Source organism: Mastigoproctus giganteus, chromosome 13 (genome assembly GCF_048544385.1).
Source record: "Mastigoproctus giganteus isolate SK-2022 chromosome 13, ASM4854438v1, whole genome shotgun sequence".
NCBI lineage: Eukaryota > Metazoa > Arthropoda > Arachnida > Uropygi > Thelyphonidae > Mastigoproctus > Mastigoproctus giganteus.
In genome coordinates, this window is record NC_143587.1 from 35,594,421 (window position 1) to 35,613,593 (window position 19,173).

Below are 19,173 nucleotides of genomic sequence, written 5' to 3' on the forward strand. Positions count from 1 at the left end.
CATCAGCCAACTGAAAAAGACTTAAATGGTTGCTAGGACACCGACTTTGGTTTCCATGTCCACTAAAAGCATCTTCTACTGAAAGAGAGGAATGGTAAAAATGCTAAACAAGTGTTGAAAGTAATGGATTAGCTTTTGTTTCAGTGATTACAATAATATTATACAGACCACACATCGAAATACTCCTCCAAGCTTGGATATTTATGAATGTGTGTACACAGAAAGATATCAATCACTATTAAGGTACAGTGTCAAGGAGCGCGCGCTTCTATGTTACTAGAGGGAGTGTTAAACCAGTGTATTGAAGAATCTGTTATCTTAGAGAGACGGGGGTGCGCGCTGTTCCATGAATAATTTTGATGGAGGTGGGTCATCAATCATCTTGGCGCATTAGGAGAAGAAATCCATCTTTAATAAAATATAATTCCCTTCATCTGTGTACCAAGGCGCGTCTTCGTAGAAATGCGTTGCTGGTCTGGTAGGAATGAAAGTGCTGCCTTGACCGACGGACAAAAGGATACGTAATCAAGGTCAAGGGAATGAAGTAAACAAGGAGATTGAGGAAAATAATGCCGGTTAAGAAGCAAAAATAAATATGTGCTGCGCAGACAATAGGGCACGGGGATGGACTGAGAGAAAGAAAGGGAGAATAATGAAAGTGAAATTGAAGAGACGCGGCGAATTGGTTATAAAAGAAGTCAGAGAATAAAGAACGAACTTTCTTTTCGCTTTTAATTTCTTTTGGAAAATTCTATCACGAATTCCCTCGTGGTTAAAAACTAAGATGTCGCTCTCGAACGCTGAAGATACTTCCCACCAGGATAGGAGGAACTTTTATGGGTTTTTTCCCGAGCTATGTTAGTCTAAGAAGAAAGTTACGTGGGTTTCCCTCCCGGAAATTCGGCCTGTTTTTCATCCCACAAAGAAACGAAAGCACCCTTAGAAGAGAAGTAAATTGTCCCAATTATCGTGTGGCCTAATTACAGGGGTATCACCAAACACCTCTTCTTAGCTCCATTTATCCTAACACGAAGCGATCACCAACTTCCTATTCTAGAACTGTTATTGGGCCGAAATGAAATCATTAAGAGGTTCTTCTTTTAATCGAAAGACCAAATTGATCTATAAGAAAGAACAGATTCATACTATAAAGATGTTCGCGTTTTGAAAGAACACCTCTTGAACTCAGGTCTTTTCCACCACCTGGTGGAAAAGACCTGAGTTCAAATCCCGTCAGTCACTTAAGGAATTTTTATGGGTGTTTTTTAAACTCGGATTTTTCATCCAGAAATCAGTAACTCGACCATAGAACACACGTACTTTACAGACATATTATATACGACGCAATATGGCCTAAGTTGCTGATGTGCCTGAAACCCTAGCACAAACAAAAAACAAACAAACACATCTTTCTTCTACCACGGAGTTGGTAAGAAAATGGAGTTCTGGGAGTCATAATCTCACACGAAACATTGGGAAATCTTGACCTCGGGTTTTGAAAGATCGAAGCACAAATAGAATTTGTATAGCTATTTTCAATGTTTGCTGGAAGTGTTTCATTGGTACCCAACCATTCTGTACTTTGTACATTTATTGGCCACCTTTCCATTGCAATTTAAATACCAGAGACGCCAGACGAAAGAAGCCTAGCTTCTCTGGTATTTAAATGAAATTAAAGTCATTCGCAATGGGGATGATTGGTTGGTTCAGCAACTTAGACCATATTGCGCCGTATATAATGTCTGTAAATTGAGCCATATTCTGTGGTCGATTTGCTATTTGCTGGATGAAAATCCCAAGTTTCAGAGAGTAAAAAAAACATGCTACGCCGCCTGAGACCGACTAACTCAGCCACGTTGTGAAAAAGTACCCATAAGAATTTTCGCGTCATTGAAAGGATTCGAACTGAAGTCTTTTTCACCAGGTGTGGTGAGGATGGCGATTGCTACTCACGAGGGACTACACAGAATAATCACTAAATATATACTTCTATTTATAGACGTTTGCTTTGGTCAAAGAAAATTGTGAAAGTTGTTTTGCATGTATGAATTTGGTTCTCTTTAAAATAAATAACAGTTTAAAGTTTCTATCTTCCACCTATCTGTCCTAGTTTATCTACTTGAGTTCATCCTGTCCATTTCTTCAGTTCTCTTGTGCAGATCCCAATTTCATTTCAATTCCACGCGGGTCTGATTGAAAGCAGGCTCTCACGGGGCAGAATATGGAATGTGAAGTCTGAGTCACTTGTAGGTCAAGACCTCGCCTGATCTGATGACATGCAACAGTGCTGCGTGGCTTCAAGATGCTCGTTACGCCCTCCGGTGGTCGTGCAGGTTACACCACCCACCTGGGATCACGTATCCCTTAATTGTCTCCGGGCAAAGGTTAAGGGAAATGCGCCTCAGAAAGGGAGCCTGAATGCGGGGAAATGAAAATTGTCGTGAAGTAAGAAAAAGTGGTTTGAAAGTGGAAAGTCGATAGTTTTGTTCAGACATTAAAGATTGTTTCTTTTAAAACACGCAAAGCTGTTATTGTTTGTTGTTGTTGTTGTGGGGTTTTAAGAGCATCAGCGACTAAGCCCATATTACTCCAAGTATACTGTCTGTAAATTGAGTGTGTTCTGTGCTCGATTTTCTGTTTGCTGGACGAAAAACCCGAGTTTCTGGGAGAAAAAGCCACGCTACCCTCGTCTGAGACCGACTAACTCAGCCATGTTTACTTGTAATTTCTGCCACATTGTGTCTTGCTAAATACCGTGAATCACAATATCTGTGACAGTAAAAGACAGCCATTTTGAAAGCTAGTTGCATTATTCAATTCAAACGTACCTCCTCGCACAACGAAAGCTAAAGATCACAGTGGATGGATTCCTTTGGGAGGTGCTCAGATATCGTCCCTACAGCCAGGATCTTTCACATCTTTTGTCCAGTGTAAAAAGTTGTAGAAGGTAAGAATTTTCACAGGAATGATTATACTCGGATATAGTACAAGGTTCCATCTCCAATCCCAGAGGAGCTTCCATCTTCCCCACAACTGTTTTATGGCAGTCGATAATAGGGAGAAATTGAGCATTCGGTATACAAAATCTGGTGGGAAGAGGGTCCTTATCTTTCGGTTCTATTCGTACTAGGTTGGGGACTGTTAACGAAATTTTCTTATGCTGAATCTACAGTAAAATGCTGAGCGCAGTAGTATGTAATATCCACTATCCTTCCAAAACTTTGGGACACCCTTCTGATTGCAGAAAATTGTGAACCACAAAATAGTTATTGTATGGAGGTGTTTCGCGTGGTTTGAACAAGTGAACTGTTCGCAACGCATGGACCATGAATGCTGCTTCCGACATTGATGTTCAGACAAATCCGTGCGTCCCACATTATGGTGATTTTTGGAAAGGGTGTTTGCACTTTTCAACACGACAACGCTCCATGTCACAGTCAAGTGTCCTTTGACTTTTGGTAGGCCAGTGTATGTGCATATAAAATTAATAAATGAAAGAAATTTTCCAGTGAAGCACGTAACACCAAGGCGCTTTCAGTACCAATGAATAGTTAACCCAAATAAAACCTTTTCAAAAACACTTCAAATAATAAATTTTTAGAGAAGAGTCGCCGCTGACAAAAGTCTGCCAAACCCTCTAGGTGAAATTGGGTTCCTTCCTCCTAGTCAGCAACGCAATTTTCCTTAACCCTCCCATCGGCAGTTAACACCTCAGCAGTTAATACAAAGGGCAAACCCTCCCCCCCCCCAGGAACTTTCTCTCTCCCAATATTTATAATTCACACATATTGCAAAATCCTATCCAAAGTCCCTGTCAGTGGGCTGAATCCACGTTACATAAGATCTAGTCAGGGCAGTTTTCAGTTCAAGGCTTCGAGGATGGGGGAGAGGCACTTTCATTTCAGCAATAAACGCACATCTTTTATGGAGTTTTCTAGAATACCTCCTTTTTTGAGAAATTAAATGACGGTGTTCGCTATCAAATAGAATTATAAAGCCATGATTCAACACAACTCTAGAAAAGGGAAGGATGAATTCGTCAGAGGAGAAAGAAGATATCTCTCATGCCATGAACTGATGTATCTTAATTAAAATCGACAGGAATCTCACACTATTTTTTAAGATTTTAAGAAAGGATGCTCACTGTACATGGTATTACAATTCCATTTTTGAGGCTCTAGCCCTAAATTACGTTGTAATCTAAATTCCATCTTTCTCTAACTTGGGTTTATGCAAACACAACATTTTCCTGCCACATCGTATGGAAAAGATTCGAGCTCTAGGCAATTCTCTTTCTCTACCAATCCGGTCACAGTTTGGTTATTTTTTTCCTGAAAACTTGGATTTTTGGAGAGAGTTAGGACACTGATACTTCATGGTTCATGTTTTGTCTTGTGATGAAAATTTACCATATATATTTCATTTCTATCTGGAAATATTTGAGCAAAATTCTGTCCTTTGGTAGAAATCTTTATTTCTATCCCTCGTGGGTAAAACACTTGTTATAATCACCATCCTTCCACACCGGGTGGAAGAGACCTCAGCTCAAATCCTCTCAAAGACGCAAAAAAATTTTGTGGACTTTTTTTCCAGCTGAGTTAGTCAATCTCAGGAAAGGGCTGTAAGGTTCTGCCCCCCACCGGAAAACCGTACATAGGATACCATAGATATGGTATCCTATGTACGGTTGCTCTAGAACGTTAGTTCAACTCCACCGTGGTAGACTGAAGATACAGTGTACCAACTTTAAAAAGGCCTGAAGTGTATTAGTGTTATGTTTGTGCAGAATGTAAGTTCAGCCTTAGTTGCTTTGGTGTTAAATAGACAGACACCTTCTTTATTTAACTCAATATCTTATGTATAGATGACAAGATTAGAATCCAAAATTTTTAACTAAAAATTAAAGTTTAATAAAAACGCGAATCATAGAATTATTTTAAAAATAGTGTTTTGTTCGTACTCTTTTTAGTCAAAACTTTTTGTATTTCAGTTTTGTTTTTGAATATAAACCTTTTCATATTTTCCTTAATACCAGTCTGGTTTTTATTCCAGAAAAACACGAATTTCCGGTTAGATACACCATCACGGCTATGTCTTGGAATGAGACAGAAGATACTGACCAAATAATGATCATAACAGAGACCTCTACTCACACACTATACTGGGACCGTGCAATAATAACGGACAAGACGATCCAGCACAACAGACCAGACACAACCCTCCTAGACAAGATGGAAATGGCTACCTACCTGATAGGCATAGGGGTACCCAACACTAACAGCTTCTAGAAAAGATCAGCAACTACTCAGCCCTAAGAAATGTGGCATATGGAACAAGTAATGACCATTGACCGTCCCGATCATCGTGTTAACCACCGACATGGTGCCAAAGAGCCTCCATTAGAACTGAACAACAATAAGCCTCCCAGAGAACACTTACAAGGAACTCCAGAAAGTCGCAATCCTGAACACCTGTAGAAATATAAGAGAGTTCCTCGACCAACAGTAACTGGACACAACCAACCATCCCATGCACTTGGTACCAGTATCCATCACGGGGAGAAAAAAAATCCCAATAAAGGAGAATTTTTATTTTTTATTATAATAATAATAGTCGACAGTTTCAAATGAAGAAAGGAAATAAACTTGTTATGACATGACAAAGCACGAGTCAATCTCTTTAACTGTATTTCTATTAATCATAATCGAATCATTTCCATAATTGAGTGATTAGTAATCTAGAGATTTCAATAATCAAAATGATTATGGGCTCTCGATTATGCCTATTCGCAAATTTATACCAGTGATTCCCAACTTATAGATTAATACTGAAAATATACAGCAGCATGGTCCCATAGATACACTGCTCGACAAAATTAACAGAACACGTAGAAAACGTGGTATAACTCGTTCAGCTTGCGATGAATCTGGACAAAATTTGGAATGGTGGTGTACCATAGAATAACGATGAAATGAGAACAACAACAAGGAACTTCGGACAGGTTCCAATATGTGTATTAAAGGTGGGTTGTCAAGTAGGGTGTCGGAGCAGTTGGTTTTAGACAGTCGTCTCTTTGGAGGCGTGAGTTCGGATCCAACATCTACTAAAGCGATATGGGGAACACCATTGGAAAGTAAAGGAGCAATCTCCTTAATGGATGTGGTGCAGATGATTATATATGGTGATGAATGTAGAAGAGTGCAAGATGGATTATAGTTCCTTTAACTCACATATCATGGCGCTCTTTTAATTGTTATTTAGAGGTTTAGAGGGGAGTTTCTTAAGTGGCACGTGAGAGGCGAAACATTACTAATTTAACGAAGAAATACTCCATAGAACGTTTATCTCTAAATACTTTTATTTAAATAACTAATTCTACCACCGTGCGCCACGAACACAATCACACCGATCAGAAGTTCCAATTCTGACTCGAGTTTAGCTCGAATAGTGAGTATATAATTTCTTGCTAATGAGGAGAAAAAAGAAAACTAGAGAGTTGTGCGATTTTCTTAGAAAATTTCGAATGGAACGAGGACGTTAAGAAATTGCCACTCCCATTCCATGCTTTTCAAATTAGTGACTCACTCTTCCTCGGAGCATTTTTCTGTCTCTATCATTTCCTCCCAACGAGTCCATCGCGATCCTTTTGTCTCATCCGAATAAATTTCCTTTCTTTATTGCCAATTTTCCTGTACTGCTTCGAGTAAGGCTGTCATCACCGGCCTCTTTTAAATCTTCTTTTCACACACCTCTTCCAATCTTCTCTTTCGCAAACTAACCTAAATCCATCAACGGCGAGTTACCTGCCAAGTCCCTTGCAGGCCCTGTCTTCAACGAAATGACTTTATACGCGCAGGCCTTCTTCGCTTAAATTTCCCCCAGAATAAATGCCATAATTTTAATGGGTACAAAACTGGCTCTTCGAATTTAATCAGCTTCGAACAGACTTGTGTGCAAGAGCACCCTTTCCTCGTCTGTAATTTATTTCACTCGTCTAACGATAATTCCGTGGCCTCTTTCTACAAGGTTTTAACACGGGCAACTGGTGGCTTCGCGTGTTTTCTTATTTGTTCACGGGCAACTGGTGGCTTCGCGTGTTTTCTTATTTGTTCACGCTGTTTTTCCTTAGCAACCACGAGAACAAAGAATTTATAGCGCGCAACTGCAAATGCCCTTGCCCGTAAAATCACGTTGTATGAAAAACGTGGCGAGCGAAAATTAACTCACAGAAATCGTTCCTTAAATAACCGACAGAGAAATCACGCCTAATTAATATCCAGGAGGCGCTAGGATCGATTAATTACTGCCTTTCTGATATCAACATTATTGCGTGCTTCTTACGATTCAACTGAATTATTCTGCCAAACGATTTCAAATGTTACTAATGCCTTCACGCACGCGCTGGTCAGAACAATCAGAGAACCTACGCTCAGTGGCCAAATAATTAGAAACCTTGGTTCAATGTCTGGCAGGGATGCTTCTTGTCTAAATAAGTCTAGAGACGCCGTCTCTGGGACATTCGAAGAATGGTCAAATTTGGAGTCTAGCTCCAGATTAGACCATTCTCTTCCATCAGGACATTTGTCAGCTGCTGTATTGTGGTCGGCAGAGAACTGCCCTTTTCAATATATCCCAGACATTCTCAATTGGATTCAGATCTGAAGAATTAGTCGTCCATGGTAGATGTTGGTCAGATTGATCGTTTAACCATTCAGCTACAATTTTTGCACGACCACGTAGATAGCTGCATTGTCTTCATGAAACAATCCACTGTAGAATGAAGTCGGACCGATGTGACAGAAAGATATTCATTGTGGGGGATGACAGTATGGGCGAATGCAATCCGTACCAACTGAACATACCTCATACTACGATACCATATTCAGCTGCTCGAGGGTGGACAAGAGATAGTTTGGATGTATGGCTTGACGAGGTTCACGCCACACTTTCACCCTACCATTGTTGCAAAAAACTGTAAATCGAGACTCATCAGACCACGAATCTTCTTCCGGTTGCCACAGTCCAATCTGGCGTTGGCCACTGTACCACTGCAGTCGAATCTTGCGAATTTTTTACAGAAAGAAGTGGCGTCGTATATCATTTCCCAGATTCTTCAACACCCTTGTTTTTTTCCCAACTCTTGCTAAACGTGCTCTAGAAACAACATCTTTCTGAAAATCTGCAAGATCACCTGATACCAAGGAACTTGTAATTACACCATGTGACAACTTAAATTTGCATACAGTACGTTTAATTATCTGTTGGCGTCAAATGCTAAAAGTTCTAAATTTTTGGCCAGTGACTGTATAAACTAAAGGACCAAAGAGAATAAAAGAATGAATTGGATCTAATTTGTGAAAAACTAAAGTCCAATTCTGCAAGCAATTCTGTGGATTATGCAGATTCAGATGATAAAAGTATTTGGAATAAATAAAAAGTACACTTTAACAAAAAGAAATAGAAAAATTCATCTTGGGGTATCTTTAAAAAATGATGGTTATACTTACGCCACAGACGAAAATTAGCCCAGCAGTCTGCGCAAACATATATTGCCATAATGAACTTTAACTTTCTTTCTTTTTATGTAGTAGTAGAACCCCCAACGCAACCAGCTTTCAGATAAAGAGAGATCGCGCACCAAATATCAGTAATTATGTGAATTTTCTTTGCTGTACAAAATAATAGTATAAATAGTTAATATTGGTATAAATTCAAACAGAAACGGAAGTCGTTTTGGTGTTTCTAAAAAACAAACACAAAATGACTTTGCATTTATGACGTCATTAATGATTTTAAATTAGGATTTATGTTAATAAATTGGGATAGTAAGAGTGGTGTGTGTGTGTGTGTGTCTAGTTCGATTTTAAATAATGCAATTTAAAGTTGTCTCATTGACAAAATTAAAAGGAGCATGCGCTAAGCAGCGAATTAAAAGTTTTGATCTAAATAATTCGTTTTAAAGAGAAGCTGAAAAAAAGAAATACAGGAAATACGAACGCTAGGAGAATTTCAATTCTCGCGTGATAACTCAGAGCATTTAAAAGTAACTGTCACCGGAGGAGAAACAGGAAAAGAGGAGCAGTGACACACCATAGCCTTAATTAGACGGGCAATATATCATCCTCCTTTCTTACGTTTTGTAACGTCCGTGATAAACTCCCCTAACATCTGACCTACGCCTAGGGCGGGTTAGCAAAGACATTCCTAGTTAGTGGAAATTAATTACAGTGTCACTGCAGGGCAAGACATTTATGCTAATTGCATTCATTAAGGTAAGATGGGATCAGAAAAAAAAAAAAAAAAGTGACTGGCAATGGGCGCTTTGTGGCTTTCTGCTGCGCATCATCCACTTTAGTTTTTTGTAGGGAACATCGCGAAGAATAATGTGGGAAACCTTGATATGTGAAGTCACCGCATTAACAGTTGCTGGCTGGATAGAATCACGTGGATGGGAATGGAAGAAGGAAGTACGCATGCGCGTACTCAGAGTGTAGCAAGGCCGGCTTATTAGGAATCGAGGCTAATACTGTATCAGTACTATGTGGTGCAAACGATGGGGTATTAGAAAAAACAAAGCTTTTTTTTTATATATCATAACGAGTTGCCTGGGTGTTACACCACTTAAACATTAAAAATGGCTTTAACGATGCTTTAAATCGTTTGGTTGCTGATTTCTGTCTTTTCGGCTGCATTTTTAGTTTCTTTTGCTTCCACTTGAGGGCAGCAACCTCTTAGTATATTCAAAGATGTGCTAATACTGTATCAGTACTATGTGGTGCAAACGATGGGGTATTAGAAAAAACAAAGCTTTTTTTTTATATATCATAACGAGTTGCCTGGGTGTTACACCACTTAAACATTAAAAATGGCTTTAACGATGCTTTAAATCGTTTGGTTGCTGATTTCTGTCTTTTCGGCTGCATTTTTAGTTTCTTTTGCTTCCACTTGAGGGCAGCAACCTCTTAGTATATTCAAAGATGTGCTAATACTGTATCAGTACTATGTGGTGCAAACGATGGGGTATTAGAAAAAACAAAGCCTTTTTTTTATATATATATCATAACGAGTTGCCTGGGTGTTATACCACTTAAATATTAAAAATGGCTTTAACGATGCTTTAAATCGTTTGGTTGCTAATTTCTGTCTTTTCGGCTGCATTTTTAGTTTCTTTTGCTTCCACTTGAGGGCAGCAACCTCGTAGTATATTCAAAGATGTGCTCGTGATGACGTCATTGTGCGTTTTTGGTCTATTGTTCACGTGATTGCATATCTTCTGTCCATAAAAATGTATAAATACATTTAAGTTTGCTTTCAAAATTTTACGAGTTCTTTTTTTTTTTTAATTTTTAATAGCTATTAGATGAATATTTATCCAGCCTTTCGTCTTTTTTTTTTCCTAAGTGTTTTTAAATTTCTACCCTTTTTTATTTTCCGTTTCCAATCATTTTTATATTTTCTCTCTTTTTTTATAATTTTCGCCTCCCTCTCTCTCTCTCTCTTTACTTCCTCTTTCATTCATCCTATCTTCTTAGCTGTCAACTCTCTCATTTCATATCCCATTCCATCTACTAATAAACTATCTACTTTTATTTCCCTGACTATTTTTTTTATTATTATTATTAATTCTTGCATTATTCATAAAAACATCAAAATAAAATAACAAATAATAACACCGGACATTTACTCGACAGTCCATGAATACCAACTTACTTTATGGATGGCATTAATGCCAGGAAATTAAATCAAATCAAATCCATTATACAGTAACTGCGCATTCAATTTCAAATACGCTGCCAACTAAAAGAGAGCCATCGATCATGTCTCTTCAGATACATGCAAATTAAAAGTCCTCTTGTGTTAATATTTTTTAACCTACTGATGTCACGTGGATTTTAAAAACGAAGAGTCCCATTTATGATCTTATTCGAATACAAAGCAGGAGACGCAAGTCTGGATTTAAAACTTGACTGACGTACTTACTAAAGACATTCAAAGATGGTTGAAAGTACGACCAAACAGCTTTATAATGAAATATTAAAAAAAAACATGGCAGCCGGTTTTCGAGCGCCCTCTTCTGGAAGTAAATGACATCGAATTAAAAATAAAAATGCGAAAATTCAAATAATGAATTTTTTCACTCATCCAAACGTACATTTATTAATACACCGCGTACTAATCACCCAGGGGCACTTCCAGCTGGGGCAAAAAAAAAAATGTGGTTATAAACACGTCAACTAATAGGACATTAAATGCTTCTGAAGAAATTTTAATGACTTTTGCATAAAGTGGCTTCTCACCCTCCCCAAAATACATTTTCTCACCTGGAAAACCAGTTTAAGGTTCCTGTTTAAAGTATTCTTTAAACAGGCCCTTATTTCTCCAAGACATCGGCAATGGACTCCCCTTTGGCTACAACCAGCTGTGTTATTTGTGGTGTACCCGAATTAGCAACTGCTCCCGCAGCAAATATTTCCATAATTTCCTCGCGTTCAAGAAATCCCCTTTGCTGACCTTTGGAGACCGCGCTGTACTAGGAAGCGAACAGTAGCTACTTGATGAGGGAAAAATAGAATATGGACTGCTTTATTTATTGAAAACTAGTTTACGTTTATTGCTGGCAAAAAATCTGTCTTTTCTCATTCTTTTTTTATTAAAAACAAGGAAAACTTTTACGAGCCTCATAATCGTGATCCCTTTACCATAAATAGAAGCCCAAAGAAGGTTTCTCGTCCAATTTCTGCGATGAATTTCTATTTACTTTTTTTTTTTTTTTGAAACTTAGATTTATGTCTTTACCAAACCCTATAATCTCGCAGCCACCCCTTAGCTTTGAAGTGACCTTTCATCGACAGCTCATGGTCAAGTAGCCAAGATCACGCTGAGTAACTTTGAGTCATCTGTCCTTGCCTTGGAGCCTTGGTTAACAAGATGTGTCTAACGCTCAACTTGACAGATCGAACACTAGGCCTCGCTTTTATCTTGGTATTTTTAAGACGTAAACCTAATGGACCGTGGTTATCCGAAAATGAAACAGAAATCTTACGAGATATTATCATAAATATGTTTATTGTTTTGTTTACGAATTGGAAACTTGGAGATATTCCTGTGTAATCAGTGTTACATAAACTTGTAGACATGAAAGAATCATTGAACATTTACATTAGCAGAATTACACTGAATGGACAGAAATCATGGGATACCTACCTAGTAACGGGTAGGTCCACCTTTCGCCCTGATAAGGGCAGTCACACGGCGGGGCATTGAGTTCACGAAAGCGTTCCACAGGTATTTCCATTCATACTTGCTGTCCATAATTCCGTCGCATTCCTGGGTGGAGCTCGAACGGACCTTTCCACAACATCGCAAAGATGCTCCACATGGTTACTAACCGGTGAACGTGGAGGCCATTCCACGGTGGTAAAATCTACAGAATTCTCTTAGAACTATGTTCTAGTCACCACGGCTCTGTGGGGAGGCGTATTGTCCTGCGGGAAGAGTCCATTGCCTTGTGGGTGCACGATGATCATGAAGGGATGCAGATGGTCTGTAAGGACAGACACGTAACCTGGACAGTTTAGAGATGCGTCTAGACGTCCCAGAGGACCCAACGTATGCCAGTTGAATACACCTCAGGCCATTACCGACCGTCCACCTGCCTGAACAGTTCTTTGTTGGCATGACGGGTGCATTGAGTCCTTGTTGATATGACGGGTGTATAGCCAGATACGCAACCTCCTGTCCATTCGAAACAACTGGAAACGGAACTCATCGGACCAGAAGACCCGTCTCCAATCATCCAAAATCCAGAGTCGATGCTGTTTCACTCAGTTGAGGCGTAGAGTCCTGTGTCGTGGTGTTAGCAATGGGACTCTGGTGGGTCGGCGGCTCTATGAACCTATTGTGACTAATGATCGCCTGATGGTCTTGGTGGAGACGTTTCTGGCACCTCCCTCGTTGAAGTTGGCGGTGATTTGTGCCACTGTCGCCCTCCGGTTGGCCGAAACAATGCGAGATAGACGTCGACGGCCACGTTTATCCACCACCTTTCTCTGCCCACAATACTGTCCACAATAAGATGTTATTCCGGAAAAGGAGTATTCCCGATACACTCTTGATACTGTCGAACGGGGATAGTGCAATTTATGTACCACCTCCGCGATAGTGTGACCCATGAGTCGGACACCTACTATCATCCCTCTTTCAAAGTAGGTTAACTCACGACGTTTATCCATACTGACATCGAATTACAAATACTCCAAGCAACTCTTCAGAAGAGACGTTACATTGTTCTTAAGACCAACATTTCCCTATCACCACATAAATACCTTTTGCTTGATAACCTATCGTTTTTACACTGTCAGTTCGACTTTCTCATCAAAGCTACTTAATCTTTAACAATTTTATTATGAAAAGATAACTGAAGATCACGACACCACCTTGACCTTGTACCATCGGCGATGAATCCTATCTAATCAAATGCTAGTACTTAATATGTAGACCAAAAATTATAATTGGTAGGGGTGGGATTCGAACCCACGCCTCCGAAGAGACTGGTGCCTAAAACCAGCGCCTTAGTCCGCTCGGCCACCCTACCAACGACAGCTATAGCTCTGAAATACGTGTTTTTATTAAGATAAGGTTTAGCAAGAGCTCGTGCTATCAGCTAACGTGATATTGAATATTGATGACATTCAGCTATTCCAATATTAAATTTTAAAGTTGCGAAATCAGCCCATAAAACTACCCAAGCTTTAGCAGTCTATACATTTCTTTAAAATGGATGATTTCTCCTGACACGAGTTATTTCTCAAACCACTTCATCCTTCATCACTTCGTCTGTGCTCTGCAATGTGTGATTTCATTTCTCCCTAAGATATTCTTATACTTGTCCTTTTTTTGAAAGTTGCTCTTCACAATTTCCAAATAAAAATCATTCATCACTTTGCCTTCATTTCTATGCACAAAGCCATGGTTCCCCTCCTCCACTTTTAATCTGGAATTTAGTGAGGATGTAAGATTCAAAACAACAAAAAATGTTTGTGTTCCCAAGTTATTTTTTTTCCCTTTTGGGGTTTAAAATAATCTTGTGGAAAGAAAGTTAAAAATACGATTGCGCAGTTCATGTTTTGAGATGCATTAAAGGTAATGATTTAGATGGGTTGCACACAAATGATCCAAAAAGCTGTCACTTTTCGGATCATTTGTGTGCAACCCATCTAAATCATTTTGAAAATAAAAAATATAGCTTCTAGTTGTTAACCACACTTGCCTCTTTGTTAACCGTACTAATCCTATAATCATTAATCCAGTTAGCATATATCGCTGAGCAAAAGTTCGTTGACTTCATAGAATATGGTAAACAGATGACAAAATATAAACATTTTTGGTGTTCGTTCGGGCATCGATCGATTACGAAAAGTGTTCTTGGTTACTCGAGGGCTTTCGGCCACAGTTCTGATTCTAGAACTCTAAGGAATATTTATCTGGAACTTGTGCTCTTAACCAGTAGAAAATTTTTCGATTTATGAAGAACATTGGGAAAGATTTTGCACGAAATTTGATGAATCCTTCCGATGTGAATCCCTTTCAACTCATTAGTGTGCTGCCGAGTATCTTTAAAAAAACATCACATCTGTAATCCGTTTCATTTTCAAGTTCTAGACAATAATAATTTTTAATTAAGAGAATTAGTTTGGGTTTGCCACAGATATGCAAATTTACAATAAGTCAAAACCCATCCTACAACAAAAAAATTAGGATACGTCCTCAAATTCATACTTGCAGTGACATTTTGAAACTTAGTCATAAACCGATAGAATTCACCACATTACCAATGCCAGCTTTTTATTTTGAATTCGTATTATTTAGAGGGTGGGAGGGAAGTAGGCGTTTTGCACAGAGCTCTGTCACTTTTATTTGCTCCAAGAAACAAGTTTTTCATCTCTTACACACACACAGGAAAGCCTAGCAGATAAGACGAAGTATTTTTCTTATCTAGTAGGCTTGCCTGAGTGAAACACAAGGAAGCTTAACTTCGGTTAGTGAAAATATAAAAGGTAAATTCTAAGTTTAACTCCGTTTATCTTAATATTAAACTCACTTCTAATTTCTACAAGTTCAAAGAAATAAGATCTGACCGGGAAAAAAAAGAAAAAATTAGCAAAAAATCCTTTACAAAGCTTGCATTTCTTTCATCCACTCATGATAAAATATCTGAGGCTATTCTGGAATATGTTCAACAACTAATGATGCAGCTCAACCGCATCCTGAAAACTCCTGACCATCTGAATTTTCCATTTACTATAATTTCCTTGAAGGTGTTCAAGATTGAACACCTTCAAGGAAATTATTGACGAGCTTGATCTTATTGCAGTTCGTCAAGAAAGATGTTTCCCATAGCTCCTAAAAATAAGATGTTTCCTATACACCTGATGGAGTCACTCATACATTTTGACGCCAGCCTTAGAGATGACATCACATATGCAGACTTCGATATGGTAGTTCACAATCTCCAATGCATGGAACTGTTTACCAATGGTTTCAGAGATATGAATTCTTAGACCATCTTAGACCACCTACTTAGACCATCTGCAGTATAAAATCTTCATCATTGGCATCCAGTCTCCCTTTCTTACCATTAAAGCTAGGGTCCCTCAGGGATCCTCCTTGGGTCCACTTCTCTTCAATCTCTTCATAAATGATTAGCCTATGTTTTAAATAATGGCACACTCCCGCTTGACCAAATAAATTCGGTTGCTGGTTCAGGCCTTTCGAATGATATATGAACATTGTTCTTCGTGTACACTACCAATCGAAAACATTTGGACACCACCATTACCGCATTAAACTTCAATAATATATTTTTTAAAGTTGTGTATATCATTTGAAAAGTCTCACCAGCAATTGAATTTATTTGATAAAGTGGAAGTGTGGAGTTATTAAAAAAATGAGGCAAATCATTTGTGTAGCGATTGAAGAGTAGTAAGGAAGATCCCTGAGAGACTCCAGCTTTAACGGTAAGAAAAGAAGAGTGGGTGCTCTTGATGAAGGCTCTGCACTTCCGATGGTCAAAGTATGTGTGAATTCATAGTATGTCTTAAACCATTAATAAACAGTTTCTTGCATAGGAGATTTGGAAATACCGTTGCGAAAATTATATACGAGTGTATACTCGTATATATGAAGTCGACTCTAAGGCTGGCGTCAAAATATATGAGCGATTCCATCAGGTCCACAGGAGTCATCTTTCCTCAGATGCATCACGAACTGTAGTAAGATCCGGCTGGTCAATTATGATCGTAGATATAACCTTGTTGCACGTAAATCGAGAAAGATGCATAAGATTCAGGTGCGATTTCGATATCTTCGGCAATAATGCAGTCAGATATATGCTAACTGGATTAATATAATAAGAAGTAACAGAATTAATTCACCAACTTAGTCTTTATTCCGATTTTTAAAATTGTTAAATTTACCCAAGCAAAAAGTTGCTTTGGCAGGGGTGGGATTCGAACCCACGCCTCCGAAGAGACTGGTGCCTTAAACCAGCGCCTTAGACCGCTCGGCCACCCTACCGTTGGAATAACCGTTCACCAATTGTGATTATTACTCGTATTATTGGAAATTTCACATGTACGCATTACCAATTATTAGGTGTCTTCATATTCATCCCCAATTCTGGTTTAGTCTGCAAGCATTCCGTCTATAAGGCAAATGAAAGTCTTATCGATGCTTTCAGTTACATACATGTGTAACAAAAATATAAATTGAAGCGTATTGAGATTACTAGTAAGATCCTCAGTTGGAGCAGACGCTGGCTAAAAGAGAGGAGGCAGAGAGGAGTCACAGGTGAACATAGCTTAGAAGAGCTACGTTCATAACTTGCGGTTCTATATCGATAGCCTAAAGCTTTCAACCTGCGAAATAATTTCATCATGGAGATGACGTAGCCGAGTGGTCAGGAGCGTGAGTACAGTAGTACACGCTCTTTGAGTGGACCGGGGTTCAAGCCCGTGATTGCTAAATACGATTAACGTTTGTATTGATTTATTGTAAACTCCACTGACCTGGTGGTCGTGCTGGTGTATAAGCAGGAACGTTTTTATATCTCGAGGTGGATTTCACTCCTTCTGCAAGGGCGCTTGCCTCGGCCTCCCTGGCAGACCTGCTGGTGCGGCTTAAGAGACCTTCACTCAGGCCCCAGCAGTTTATCCTGCGCACTTACCTTATTCAAAGGTTTTACCATCTCTTGGTGCTAGGCAAGGTAACGGCTACAAGGTTAAATAGTCTGTACACCCAGGTGAGGTCTGCCATAAAGCAATGGCTCCATTTCCCCCATGATGAGGTCACCGCTATTTTCATGCGGATATCACTGATGGGGGGGGGGTCTTGGCATACAATCGTTTCGATGGACCATCCCCCGCCTTAAAAGACCTTGGTTGGAGAAGCTGCGGTTTTCTCATTGGCTTTAACCAGAGAGCTTGCTAGTTCCTCTAGTTTTCAAAGGGAATTTAGAATAGAACTGTGCAACATGAGTTAACGGCGTCAGTGAAGGGGCGGTGGAGCCGCCTCTAGCACTTATCCTTCGATGGTGGTGGCCTTAAAGAGAGGAAAGGTGCGCTCTCAACATCGGTAGATGAGTGACGGGACCAAGTTCCTATCCGGCCAGGACATCTCGAGGACGTAGTATGGAGAGAGGATTCAGGGCTGGATGCGACGCGGTCGAGTCACTGGTCCACTTTGTTCAAAGATGCTTTAGAACACATGGATTGAGAGTTAAGCAGCACGACTCAGTTGTGAACTTAGTTTCAAACAGGCTCCACCAGAAAGAATGGGAGGTTAAGGAGCCTCGGTTTAACACACAGAAGAGTTTATGGAAACCCAACCTCCTGTGTGCAAGCAATGGCTTTCTATTCCTTCTTGACCCCCCCCCCCCCAGGTAGTGGGCTCAGGCCAGGACTTCGAGCACTGTCATCGTATAAAACAGAATTATTACAATGATAATAGTCATTTGAAAGAACTGATTGCTCAGGGGTATGGCATACAGTCGGTTGTATCTACCACTACTGTCAGCTATAATGGAGTTTGGAGCAAAATAACTGCTGTCGTACTCTTGAAAATGGGTTTATCAATTTCCAACATAAAGGTTCAGTCATACCATACATGGTCTCATATCAAATCTCATCATGTCGCAAAGAATATTTAAGGGCTTTCTTTCATAACGTGGCAGAGTTAGTCGAGCTGAGGCGGGGTTTCTTGGTTTTATTAACTCAGAATGTCGGGAGCAGGGAGGAATTGAAATTAGTGGGATGAGTTGCTTAGGAAGTGGAAAACCGCAGTTACTATTGCCATTCTATCATCGAAAAGGCTAATACCATTCGGATGCTGAATAGCTTATTCAGTTCTAAGAGAAAGCGAAATCTGGACGTAGTTTTCAGACAAAGACATGGAGGACCTGTACAAGTTTCCAGTAACCATCTAAGGAATATAACAGAAATTGTCGGACCAAAAAGTATTTTTCTTTCTCCTTCTAATTTCCTTATCTCAATCCTTCCATTTTCTTATTATATAATATTCTCCCCCGAGTTATATACCATCATACTAAATGTTATGTGACACTTGTAAGTTATCAACAAAACATTCAAAGAAGCTAACAGCGTATTCGGCCACCTTTGGTCATAATGACTACTTCATTACATATCGAAAACTTTCTGCTAATTTCTGCTTGATAGCTGGTGTTGCCTTTCGTTTCTCCGTTAAACATGAATGAGCCCCACTAAAGAAGAGGGAAAGTATTTGTGTCTTGGCCTTCCTTTAATTCTGCTTTCAGTTTTTATGACGAACAACACAAGTATGCAAATATTTATCTAAATAATCAGTTCCCGTATAGTTCTTGCTCTTGGTTAATTACCAATTTGCAATACTTTGGTGAAGTGAGTAATTAAATTTTTACCTTAAAACTGGCTGTTGTAATTTCACAAAAATTTGACTTTGATTCACTCCTTATACACTCACCGGCCAAAAATTTAGAAATCTTTATTCAGTATCTATTTTGACCGCATTGTAGCCAATGGGCTGAGAAGTGGCAACTGAAGTTTAACGTTGACAAATGCAAAGTACGTTCCTCTGGGGTTTTCCTCTGGGCAACCCCAGAGAAACGTACCAACTGTATGG

The 19,173-nt window shown here is 39.3% G+C and overlaps 2 non-coding genes across 2 annotated transcripts; both read right to left on the minus strand.

Moving 5' to 3' along the window:
• Positions 1–13,512: 13,512 nt before the first annotated feature.
• Positions 13,513–13,594, minus strand: TRNAL-UAG (transfer RNA leucine (anticodon UAG)). Its single transcript has one exon. It is a non-coding gene; the product is annotated as a tRNA-Leu (tRNA).
• Positions 13,595–16,493: 2,899 nt separating this feature from the next.
• On the minus strand, positions 16,494–16,575 carry TRNAL-AAG (transfer RNA leucine (anticodon AAG)). Its single transcript has one exon. It is a non-coding gene; the product is annotated as a tRNA-Leu (tRNA).
• Between the last annotated feature and the right edge of the window lie 2,598 nt (positions 16,576–19,173).